At 33.3% G+C, this 11,784-nt stretch overlaps 1 non-coding gene across 1 annotated transcript; it reads right to left on the reverse strand.

Moving 5' to 3' along the window:
- Nucleotides 1–7,218: 7,218 nt before the first annotated feature.
- Nucleotides 7,219–7,321, reverse strand: LOC111555809. Its single transcript, XR_002735651.1, has one exon. It is a non-coding gene; the product is annotated as a U6 spliceosomal RNA (small nuclear RNA).
- Between the last annotated feature and the right edge of the window lie 4,463 nt (nt 7,322–11,784).

An 11,784-nucleotide genomic window follows, 5' to 3' on the forward strand; every position in this document is an offset into this window, starting at 1 on the left:
CAACAACCCTTTAACATGGACACTGCTCTGCTGAACAATCATTGTAGCTTTCACTAAGTGTTGGGAATGATATTTTATTTTAAACAATCATGAGACTGATACATTTCAACACCTATTTTTCTTTAGCTTCTTTCTTCAGTTTCTATCCCTCAACTCAATTTCTATCCCATAACTCCTCTGTTCCTCCTTCCTGTGTCACCTTAAGTCATCTCTTTAGCAACATGCCTATCTCTGATTCTGAATGTTTTCTTGTCCTTAAAAATGGGTGTCCCTCCTGGCCCTAAAGAAGTATATCTTTCTTAGTTTCCAAGTCCAGACCTTCTTTCTGTGTTGAAAATCCTTTTCTATAAATTTTTTCCAGTAGACTATGTTCCAATGACAATATATTATTTTTCTTTTTGCTTCTTTAGAATAAGGATTCAGAGGATACTGATTATTGATTAAAAGCATATTTCCCTTGCACATTTTTATTGATAAAAAGCATATTTCTCTGTATCTAGTCCAAAATACATAGTGTACCTTGGAAAATCATTTCTTTTACATGGACACTATTCTCCTTAAGTTCTGTTTAGCATGCATTCTATGGGGTTATAAAGAAAGCTTGTTTTATCATCTGAAAAATAGTAACAGATACAACATATGCAGGTTACCCACACAGTTGAAAAGTCTCACTGCTCTTAACTAAGTGGGAATAAATCCAATAAAATCCAGTACGGGCCAATTGGGAACAGAAATAAGTAATTTTACAGTTCTAAATGCTACAGGAAAATTCAAGAGAGCAGTGAGACAAAAAGACATTAGTACACACTAGGGAAAGAAGCTTTCTTAGAGAGCATACTCAAAGATGTTTGTTCTAAGGCACTGAAGACTGAATAAAATTTAGTCAATCATGTGAATGTCTAAGGGAAGGGTGTCCTAATTAGAAAGGAAGCAAATACAAGGCAGGGCCGTGGCTCCAAGGCAAGACCACATCTGATCTGCAGAAGGCCAGTCGGTCTGAGCCAGTTGAGTAGGGGAGATTGCTAGGTCATAAGAATGTAGAGACTGCTCTGGGCATTTGGATTATATTGTAAGGAAACAAAAGTGCCATGGAAAGCCATGTAACCCCGACTGGAGCATAAAATGAACAGAGGAATGTCTGAGGATTTAAGTTCTTGATTGAAAGAAATAGAAAACAGGGATAAACTAGTTATGAAAATGGCCAACACAAATTTCTGGTATAGAAAATTAATTAGTGTAAATTAAAATGATGCCATCTAGTGTTTCTTTAACATGCTATGAACAATCCTATTGGCCATAAATAAGCCCAGGAATTTGACCATGACTTTGCAATTTGTTTAAATCTTCTTAATACACACATATCTTTAGTCTGAATTTCTACTCTAAGGTATTTTTAAAAAATATTTTTGCTTATAGTCCTCATTTGGTACTCATCATTCGTTGGAAAAATTGGCTAGAAATGGGCTATTTCTAAAATATTTAGGCAAAAGGATACACATATTCAAGTTCAAAACCATTAGATAATTCTGCTTACTGTAGCTGCTAATTCTGAAAATGCCTTTATAGTTATTTCATATGGCATTAAATATGCATTGCAATAGTTACACTGTTTAAGCCATCATGGAAGAACTCTAATGTATGTATGGTGAGATGGCTCAGGCCAATCAATTCAAATTCTTCCATTATGACCAATATTCAGTTCCTATTTTCACTTCTGGTAAACTGAGGATTAAAGTAAAACCTAATCAGCTTAATATCAGGCACTTTATGTTTGTAGCTTTAAGTGATGAGGAGTTGTCATTTGCACTGTGGAATGTGTGTGTAATAAGTTGCAGGGTTATTGCTGTAATATTTATAGCATCAGTCTATGTGTCTAAAGAAGACTGTGGAATACAAGTGAAAAATTGTTTTCTCTTTAAAAAATTTAATCGTATTTACTGGGTTTTCCAATTTCAAAAAGTTCTGAAGTTGGAGCAAGGACTGATCCTTATGAGTGTTAAAGATGTGGAAATTGAAGAATGTCCCATCAGTGACTTCATTTTGAGAATAATTTTCCATGCCAGTTGCCATTTTATGCCCTGCATGAGTGACGCAGTGTGCACCTAAGGACCATTTTAATGTGTGGCATCTGGGTGGACACCTGGAAGCTGTGAAGCTTTGAACTAAGGAGCCATTAATGCTTAAAAAAATTAACATTCTTGTTGATTATCCTCTTTAACTTGTTTCACCCACAACTGCTCAATCATTCTGCAACCAGATTACTGCCAGTTCCATATGTTTCTGTGTCACTTAGCCTTGACTAATTAAAATGTTCTGTGTAGGTGCCACATAAAATTTAAAACTCTGAGATGTCTCTTTAGCCAATTGAAGAGACTTTTAATGTTTTATGAGAATTAATGTATGAATTTCTTTTAACATGCCAAATACTAAACATATGACTTAAAATTTTATGTTTTCTTTGATTTTGATTCAGAGAAACAAATCTATGCGTATCAGCTGTGTTCTAAGCTTTGCCAAACTTGAAACTCTCTATAATCTTGATAGGTTTTCTTTAATATTTTTCTTTAAATGTACTTTTTCTAATGACTATAGGAATACTGTTGCCAATAAATCCATAAAAAAGGGATTAATCGTCATTAGCAAGAAAATAAATGCAAACTAAATTATCAGTGAAATAACATTCCTTTCTTTTACATTGTCAGTGATATGTAAAACGTAATAGCCAATGTTGGCATTTGTAAACATTGCTAATGTGAGTGTAAATTGGCAAAATATTTAGAAGACAATTTGGCAGCATATAGCATATATTATTTGATTCAACCCATTCAAAAAGTATTATGAGGAAATAATCAGATATGTACAAATATTCATAAAAAATGTATTATAGTGTTATTTAAAATACAAAAGTGTAGAAATAGAAGTGAGTACCACTATGAAAACAGTTCAATAAATTGTTTCTTCCCCAAGATGGATAAATGCAGTATTTAAAAGCCATGATTTTGAAGGCTAATACTATCATATTTCTTGATATAATAATATCATGTTGAGACAAATTTTGCAAACCAACCAACCCGCCACAAATGTATTTCTAGAAATGCTGAACTGAAGGGGCAATGCATTAACATTCTTTATTTCCAGTGTAATTTATTTATTTTTTAGTCTATTTACATATTTTAATAATGATCATTTCATAATAATCAAGAAAAAGTTATCAAAAACAAGTGATTATGAAGAAATTTATTTCATCAATTGTTATTTTTAATGACTTTAAAATTTATCTCTCAGTGAGTGAATATAGCATATTTATATATTTTCATATGGCCTATTAAACTTTTATTTTAAAATCTTTTTCTCTAGTAAAATTCTAAACTTCTTGAGAGTGAGCCTGTGTCATTTACTTCAGTTTTATTCTGCCTAATGTTTTTGGAATGTTAAACACTTGAACAGAAGTTCCCAAGTTTTTCCACACATCAGAATCAACTCTGTGGAGTTTTGTCAAAGTATCTATGCCCAGATCCTGCTTCTAGAAATTCTCATTCAGTACATCTGTTGTGCCACTAGCGATTCTAGTGTACATAAAATCACAGAATCAGTTTACTTATTTAATTTAAATGAAAGTATAAATAAAAGGTATTGTACTGTTTTTTATTATTTCACTAATGGCTGGTATTTATTGTCATCCTTGATTCGAGGTAGTTCAGATAAGTTCAAGTGAACATTGGTTCAAATTGTAGTTGATATAATACAGATATTAATTTTAAAAATGATTGTCTCAGCTCCTTTTGGATGTTGGCAGATAGTTACATAATAAAAATAATTTTCCTGAATCCTGAGTTCGGAACCTAAAAATATTTTATATAAGCACTGAGTTTAAATGTAAAAGAACCAATAAATTAAAGCAAATCAGGTCACATGTTTGTTTAAGAACACATACATAATTTTCATATTCTGTTACAAATCAAAGCCACATATATCTGTTTGAATTTTTTACTTTTCATCAATTTTTTCCAGCATCACTCAAGAAAACAATTTTCAACAAATTATCTGATATCTCCTCATAAAAAAAGCAGCAACAAAAATCAACACAATTACATCATATTACTGATGAATTCAGTGACGTAATCAGTTGTTTGCAGTCCTACCCCCCAAACATACAAACACACCCCCATCACCGCCCCCCTCGCCCCGCCACACACACACACACACCAGTAACAGTACTAATTATTTTTCACTTTTGATTATTATTCTAACTGGTTTGTGTTAGTAAGAGTTGTTCATCTATAGAGTCTGGAGACTCAGGCCCTACTCTGGTCAACCATGAAAAACAGGTTTAAGTGGCTGAAGGAGATTAAAGAAGTGATATTTTCCTCCCCTCAGAACATATGGGAATATATTCTTGTTAATCCTAGTGGTCTCCACATTTAGCCATGGAAATGAGCAAACTATTTTTAGTTAATGTGAGGAAATAAAACCAGAACGCTTGAAATGTAAAAGGCAATTAAAATTTAAAATCATTGCTAGTGCTACCTTAAAATTGTTGCATTTGAACTACCCGTTAGTTTTTAGAAGTGAGAGCTTAATACCAAGAGAAATTTCTAAATGATACTTGATACTGAGCAGGTGCTTACAAACTCATTTATCAACAAATAAAAGTCTTTTCAGAAACTTTTCTGTAAACATTTTCAGAGATATTTATTTCATAACTTTCTCCAAAGTATAAAATACTACTGTTTTCAAATTCTTCCTTTAATCTATTTAAAAAGCCTCCTGATTTCATTCAAACTCTGCTAACTTCAACTTTTTTGTTCCTGTGAAGTAGGAACACATCTACTCATCATTTTTATCAGAACATTTTAGAATTTAAATATCAAAGAAATGTGACGCATTCCCGGAGAGGATGGTTCTCAGTTAACTAAATAGGAATAAACCTAGCAAGTAAATAGAAACAGTATTAATGCACACTAACACATTATGGTAGCTAAATTAGAGCCAATGGGTAGAGAGGAAAAAAACAAGCAAGGCCCTAATTAAATTTGCAATGTGGTAGTGAGCACAAAGTGCACATCAAATGCCCTGTAGTGAAATCTGGGAAAGCTTATTTAGTTAACCCTCTTCGGTGAAATTCAGAATAAGGCTTTTGGTGAAATTCAGAAAGACCAAGAGTTCCTTCAGCAGGACGTATTTCCATGTTAGGTAATACTTCTCTATTTAATTATTTTTCCAGGCTTCCAAAATTGACAAAAATGCTCCAATATCTTGATGACACTTAGCTTTGTGTAGATGATATCAGTCCTGAATATAAATATCTGCTTCTGAATACCAAGTGCTTGAAGAATACACAGGTAGTCCTCACTTTGCACAGTAGTGAGGGGCCATAAAATATGATTGTGCAAGCTAAAACCATGAAAAATCATATTAATAATCAGTGGAAAAATATGATTATTCCATAAACTTTACAATTTTTTTTGCAAAAATATTAAGAACTCTTATTTGGTTATAAACATGCAGAAAAATGAACAGAATATTGAAACCAATATTGATTTTGTGGCAGTGTAATTTAAAAATTAGAAACATAGAACATTAAAGTGCTTTTTTTCTTTGTAAAAAAAAATCTTATCAAGAATAGTTTACCAGTGCTTGCCTTCTTTGTGTTATGTGAATTTTGATATGAAGTAAGCCTTTTTTTTTTCCTATGGCTTGATAAATTTGTATATGCTTTTCTAAGATTACATCAGGTTTTAAGGCTTCATCCTTTGCATTTTCAATGTCGTGAAATATCTAGAGAATTTCTTTAATATGGAGTTTCTTTGACAGTGTCACTTCTTATTCTGGCAGGTTTCCCTTCAGTAAGTTTCTCCGACTGTGTACCTGGAGTCTCACTGTTAGCATCATTGTCAACATTCCACAGTCATCTATTTCATTCATCCCTCTATTTATAGACAGTTCAAATCCTGCAGTTATTTGCACAGTGCCATAAAGTTTCTGCCATGCTGCATGCATTTTACTACTTGCCATGATGTTTGGATATTCTCAGTTGCACGCTATGTTATATTTCTTCCCAAACTCAGCTGAAGTAATGGCATGTTCTTCAATTGTAGCATCAATAGCCTGTCTGAACAATCCATCTAAGAGAATATGCTTTTCAAAAGTTGAAATAACTTATTGGTCCAGTGGCTGGATTAATGAAGTTGTTGAGTGGTAGAAAGAATAGTTTTATATTTTCATTCGTGTACCCAGGAGAATCAACCGGAATATTATCTACTAGTAGTAATATTTTAAAAATTAAATTATTCTTCCTAAAGCATCTCTGTACCACCAGGAGATAAGGAGGTATAACAACTACATATTTTGTTGTTTATGTATGAGTAACAAACGTACAGTGACCAGACACTAATAGACTTGGAAAAGAGGTGACGTGGCTTATCACTGATCATGATGTGCACTTTCTATTTGTATAGTGATGTGTTAATTGAAGAGGTAGCAGCAAACTTTGTTCTTTGCAGTCACTCACAGTTAATGTACCCTGGTAACTGAAATTTGAAACATATTGTAGGGAGACTAGTGTTATTTAACTAAACCATGGTAACTGAAATAACAGTACAAAATAAGAACTGAACTGCCTTTACTAAGTTGAACAAATTTGTTGCAGGCTTTTGTACTTAATATATTTCTTCATGAAAATGTGCCCAGTGGCTCACTTTTTAAATAATAGTGGTAAGGTTTCAAAGATAATAAATAATCTTAGTTAGGTGAACCTTAAAGTATAAATTATTATTTTAACTTCTTTACACTAATAAGAAAGATGGTAGTTGGAATCTAGCTTACCTGTTTATGTGCAACTCAGGAAGGCAATAGAAAGAAAGATTTCCAACTCTCCTTGTACCTTATCAGTCAAGCAACCACTAAAGATTGCATCTTCGATGCTCTTGTATATAGAAGACTGAACATCTAATTAGACACGGATCTTCACTGCTTACCTTACCCAGAGTGTATTCTTAAAGAAGAATACATGCCCATGATTACATGTAGAGCATCTCTGAAAAATTGTGGAGATTTTGGGGCGTAGGTAATAGGCCTAGGGAAAAGTCCTCAGTTTGGAAAATCAATAAAAGGAAGTTTTTCTCAGGTTCTAGTAACTTGTGCATTTTGAAAACATGTTTCTTGAGTAATAATTTCCACAATAAAAAGTCTCTGTAAGTGTGCAGTTCAAAGAGTTTTAAAAACAGAGAACACTTGATGTATTTCTATGTCATTCTTGTGCAGGGTCATGCTAATCTTCACCAAGTTGTTCCAATTTTTATTTCAATATGTACTTTCAAGTCAGGCCCTCTTGGAATTTTAATTTTGGGTGAGACAATACCATCTACTGTTTTTTTCAGGAGCATAGAAAGAAGGATAAGTTAATATTTGTTTTTTATGATGGATATTGTATATGTATATATTTGTATATTAAATATTTGTTTTGGAAGCATTTATGATAATATGTATTAAGCGATGAGATAAGTATTCACATTCAACTAAAATTTACCGAACCTTCATATTAGTTCTAGGAATATAGTTGTTATCTCTACTTTATAAGTGAAGGAAGGAATTTCAGCAAGTTTAAGGAGCTTGACTGAGGAACATGATTAGTGCATTTTAGAACTGGGATATTATCTTCCATTTTCTAACCCACATCACATTGAGATAGAAGGTTCTCTATCCAATGATGATTCATAAACCAAAACAAGAGTAGATAACATTTATTGAGGTCTTATATAAGCCAAGTGCTATTCTAAGTTTTTACATGTAGTATTTCATTTGGTCCTTGTAAGAACTCTCTGAGGCAAATACTATTATTTCCAGCAGTGCATAGATGAGGAAATTGAGGTACAGTGAAGGCAGGCATCCTGACAATGGTCATAAAAACGATAGATGGTACAATCGGGACCCTGGTTCCAGAGTTCACCATTGTGTTTGCTTCGCATTTTCTCTGTTAATATCCACTGTCTACCAAGGGAAGTAGCAAAGACTGGGCTCCTTCTTAAAACTTTCCTTCTAGAATACAAGGGAACAATAGAAAGAATGTGAAGAAAAAGTTTTCATAACTTTCTGAGGAGATTTTTCTGTGTATCTTGTCAATCACCTTATAAGAATGAATCTTTTCCATGTGAATTCTTAACCTTTATACTTTTGGGTACACTAAAGGGGAACAGAAATTCCCAGGACAAATGTGCCAACATTGTGCTTCAGGATCGTTTACCTGTGGATCTCTTCACTTGAGATTGCTCTGCCCCAGATATGACATGGCTCACATCCTCACATCATTCAGCTTTTTTTAAGAGTCATCTTCCTTGGCCCTCCTATTTAAAGTAGTAATCCTCTCTTCATTTCATATTCCTCACTCATGTTTTTCTCTCTTGCACTGATGACCACCTACCCTAACATCAGATTGATGTTTCCTACTCAAATTCAAAACTATAGGGCATTTCCTTAACCTCTTTTTTATTGCATCTGTGTCTCCTTTATTTCTTACTGAAAATACTGGTTCTCATGGGCATGGGCAATGATAGAAAATTTTATCATTGCTCATTTATTTTATCGAATACTGCACATTCAATAGTCTCAGAGAAGCAATGCTAATACGACCACTAATTTGATTTCTGAAACTATTAGCATCGTAATGCTTTTGTTCTCTCTATTCTTTCTGTTTTTTTTTTAGAGTTGTTCTATACCTACATTACCTCAGGATATAGTCATTTCATGCCATTTTCTCTCCCCCTTGACCTTTATTTAGTCTCAGTGCCACAAGTATCTATATATTTATGTACCCACAGTCCTTATGTCAATGTCTCTCTAGTCACTTTGCTTGTCTAAAGGTTTTCTTATAGATTCCTTAGTAAGGGCTCATGGGAACAACATTCCAATAGTTCTTGCATACTAATAAGAGTTTGCCTATGTCCTTTGAACTTGAAAACCTGTTTGGTTGGATAAAAAACAAACATTCTTGGCACATAATTGCATTTTCTTGAGTATCTTAATATATTATTGCATTTTCTTCTGGCACAAAGTATTACAGTTGGAAAGTCTGATGATAATATAATTTTCTTTTCTTTGTAAGTCATATGCTCTTTATTTTCTAGGTGCCCAAATATTTTTTTTTTCCCTTCTTTCTTTCTTTTATAAGAAACATCATGTAACTTTACTGGAATATATATTTGTGTTAGTTGTTATGGGTTGAGATTCTTTGATGTGTACAATGTCAATATGCAATTTAAAAATCTTTTTACTTCAGGAAAATATTCTGGGATTACCGGATTTAGTAATTATTCTGTTTCTTTACTTTGGCTTTCATCTGCTGTTATCCATATGCTCAAACTTGTCTGCCTATCTTCAAAGTTTTTGCTTTTTTCTGAATCCTTTTTTCTTTTCTTTCATTACCTTTTGATTTTTAAAGTTATTCTCTTTTTATCTTTTACCAAAGCATCATCTGTTGTGTTTATTCTCTATTGTGTTATTTCTAGTTTATTTTTTATTTTTGGAATTTTTTCTCTAATTTTTAATTATTTCCAGAATTTTGGCATATCACTTTTAAGCTTTTCTCATTCTAATTTATGTTATTCTGTAATGTATTGTAACATTTTCTTAATGTTTCTTAGCTAGTTTTGAAACAGTAGGTTAGAGTTTTGTTCTGTTTTGTGGGTATACTTTTCGGCATGCTTTTATTGTCTACATGTACATTATTTCACTGTTTCCCCTTTTTTCTTATGATAACTCCTTGAGAAATATGGCCTTGATTGTTTTCTGTTGCTCATGTTTATGTGAAGTGGATTTTCCTAAGGTGGGGTTTAGGAAAGCTTATGGAACCTACAGAGCTTCTTCTGTTGTTTTATGTTGTGTTTAAAAATTTGGGAATGTGCTTTCTGAGATTTGGTCTGGGCTTTTTCCCCCCCTTTATTTTTGTTTTCTCTATCTTGTTGAATTTTGATTCCCTCCCAGAAATTTTTCTTTAATGTGCATTCCCCTTTGGGAGGGGAGCCCTGGTGGGTGAGTTCTGAGAGTTAGCAGGTGTTTTTGGTTCCAGATTGTTTGGTCCTCCTGGCAGGGAAGGGTGGCACTCACAAACACGTTGTGGTTTCATCTGCTTTGCCCTTACTGGTTCCTGCTTTCCAGTGAGCTCCACTGATGATTTTAACTTTCTCCTTCTCTCAGTCCCAAAAGACCCCACGCTGTTGCTTTCTTCCTCTTCCTCCCGCAGATATAGAGATATCATGTAGTTTCAAGTCTATTGGTCCTTTGTCTGCACCCCATGTATTCTGGGGTTCATGAGTTAACTATTCATCTAATTTGTTTTAAATGCTGACCCTTGTTTATTGGTTTTGTTATTTAAATGCTCTCTTTTTATGTAGGGATTTGGAGAAATTAAATAACTACACCACAACCCCTGCCCTATTCCCAGAATCCTCTCTCCTCTGTAGTTCTTAATACATGCTGTTGATATTGATGACCCAGCAAATGCTCTTTAATATAAAATGGGTCCCATGATACATACATAGATGTTAATATTCTAAAGTGAAAATTACCTAAAAGTTACCTAAAATTACCACTAAGAGTTTCAGGCACCTAACTTGAAATTCTTAGTGGCCTTTTATAGGAGACCTGAGTCCATCTTGGCATAATTTGATGAGTTTTGCCTTCCAGTAAGTAGCAAATTATCTTTTGCTGGTAACATAATGATAGAAGTTTCACAGTAATAAATTTCCATGATGAAAGATAATTTTATTTGGAAAAAAACTGTCTAGACCAATTGCAGGCTCAGATTTTCCTTCAAACAGTCAAGTTCAATGTATTTTAAAGGTCAGTTTTTCTCAGATGGTGGAAATGTAAAAAAGAATAAAAATAAAAACATTGCACTAACTTGGGGGTAATTCATTTCCTTAGAGGTGGGGTGTTTGTTGTAGGCTATAGGAGACTATTGGCCTATTCATGTCATTAGTGGCAACCATTTCTCGATAAGGGAAGGCTTACACAGGTAACTCTTAGAGTGCTGTCAAATGATCCAAATTAGAAGGCAAAGAAATGAAAATGGGTGCTTGCTTAAAAGACTGTGTATGCTCATAAAAATGAGCTGTTACAGTGGTCTTTCATCCCAATCCCGGCAGATAAAAAGCGATCTCCACATTATTTGCTAAAGCTCTCTTACCTCACTTTCACAGAGCAAAAAAATCATGATTGAAAACAGGGCAGGTGTTTTGTCAAGTTGCTATGGTGAGAAGATAGAAAAATGAATGTTTATGATATTGAAATTTCTTTTTCATCAGACATTTCAAGTCAAACTACATATATGTATTTTTCAAAAGTACAAGTGCATTCATATTCCATTAAGAGAATGTCCCCCTACCATGGCTAGGTTTTTATATACCTTCGGCAAATTTCTAATATGAATCTTCCTTTGTTAGTTTACAATAATAAGCAAATGCATTTTGATATTATAATAGCAATAAAAAATTCTTTATCCATTATATTAAAAAGTTTACATTAATTTTGTCCCACTCTGCTAAGTATCTCATTTGTTAGTACAATCATGGTAGCGAACTGATAAATGCTCCCATGTGTCACCAAGTATTTGTCATCCCAAGTATTCTCTAGCCTGATTCATTTTTCCTCTAAATGAATTTAGATTTCTGTGAAGGAAGAAAAGTATACTTTACATCTTTTGAGGTTTATTGTTTAAAATTTTGTTTATGTAGCATTGTTTGAGGAATCTGGATATATATGCAAAAAATAAAGGAAGATCTGTTTTGG

The sequence above is a fragment of the Piliocolobus tephrosceles genome, chromosome 3, assembly GCF_002776525.5.
Source record: "Piliocolobus tephrosceles isolate RC106 chromosome 3, ASM277652v3, whole genome shotgun sequence".
NCBI lineage: Eukaryota > Metazoa > Chordata > Mammalia > Primates > Cercopithecidae > Piliocolobus > Piliocolobus tephrosceles.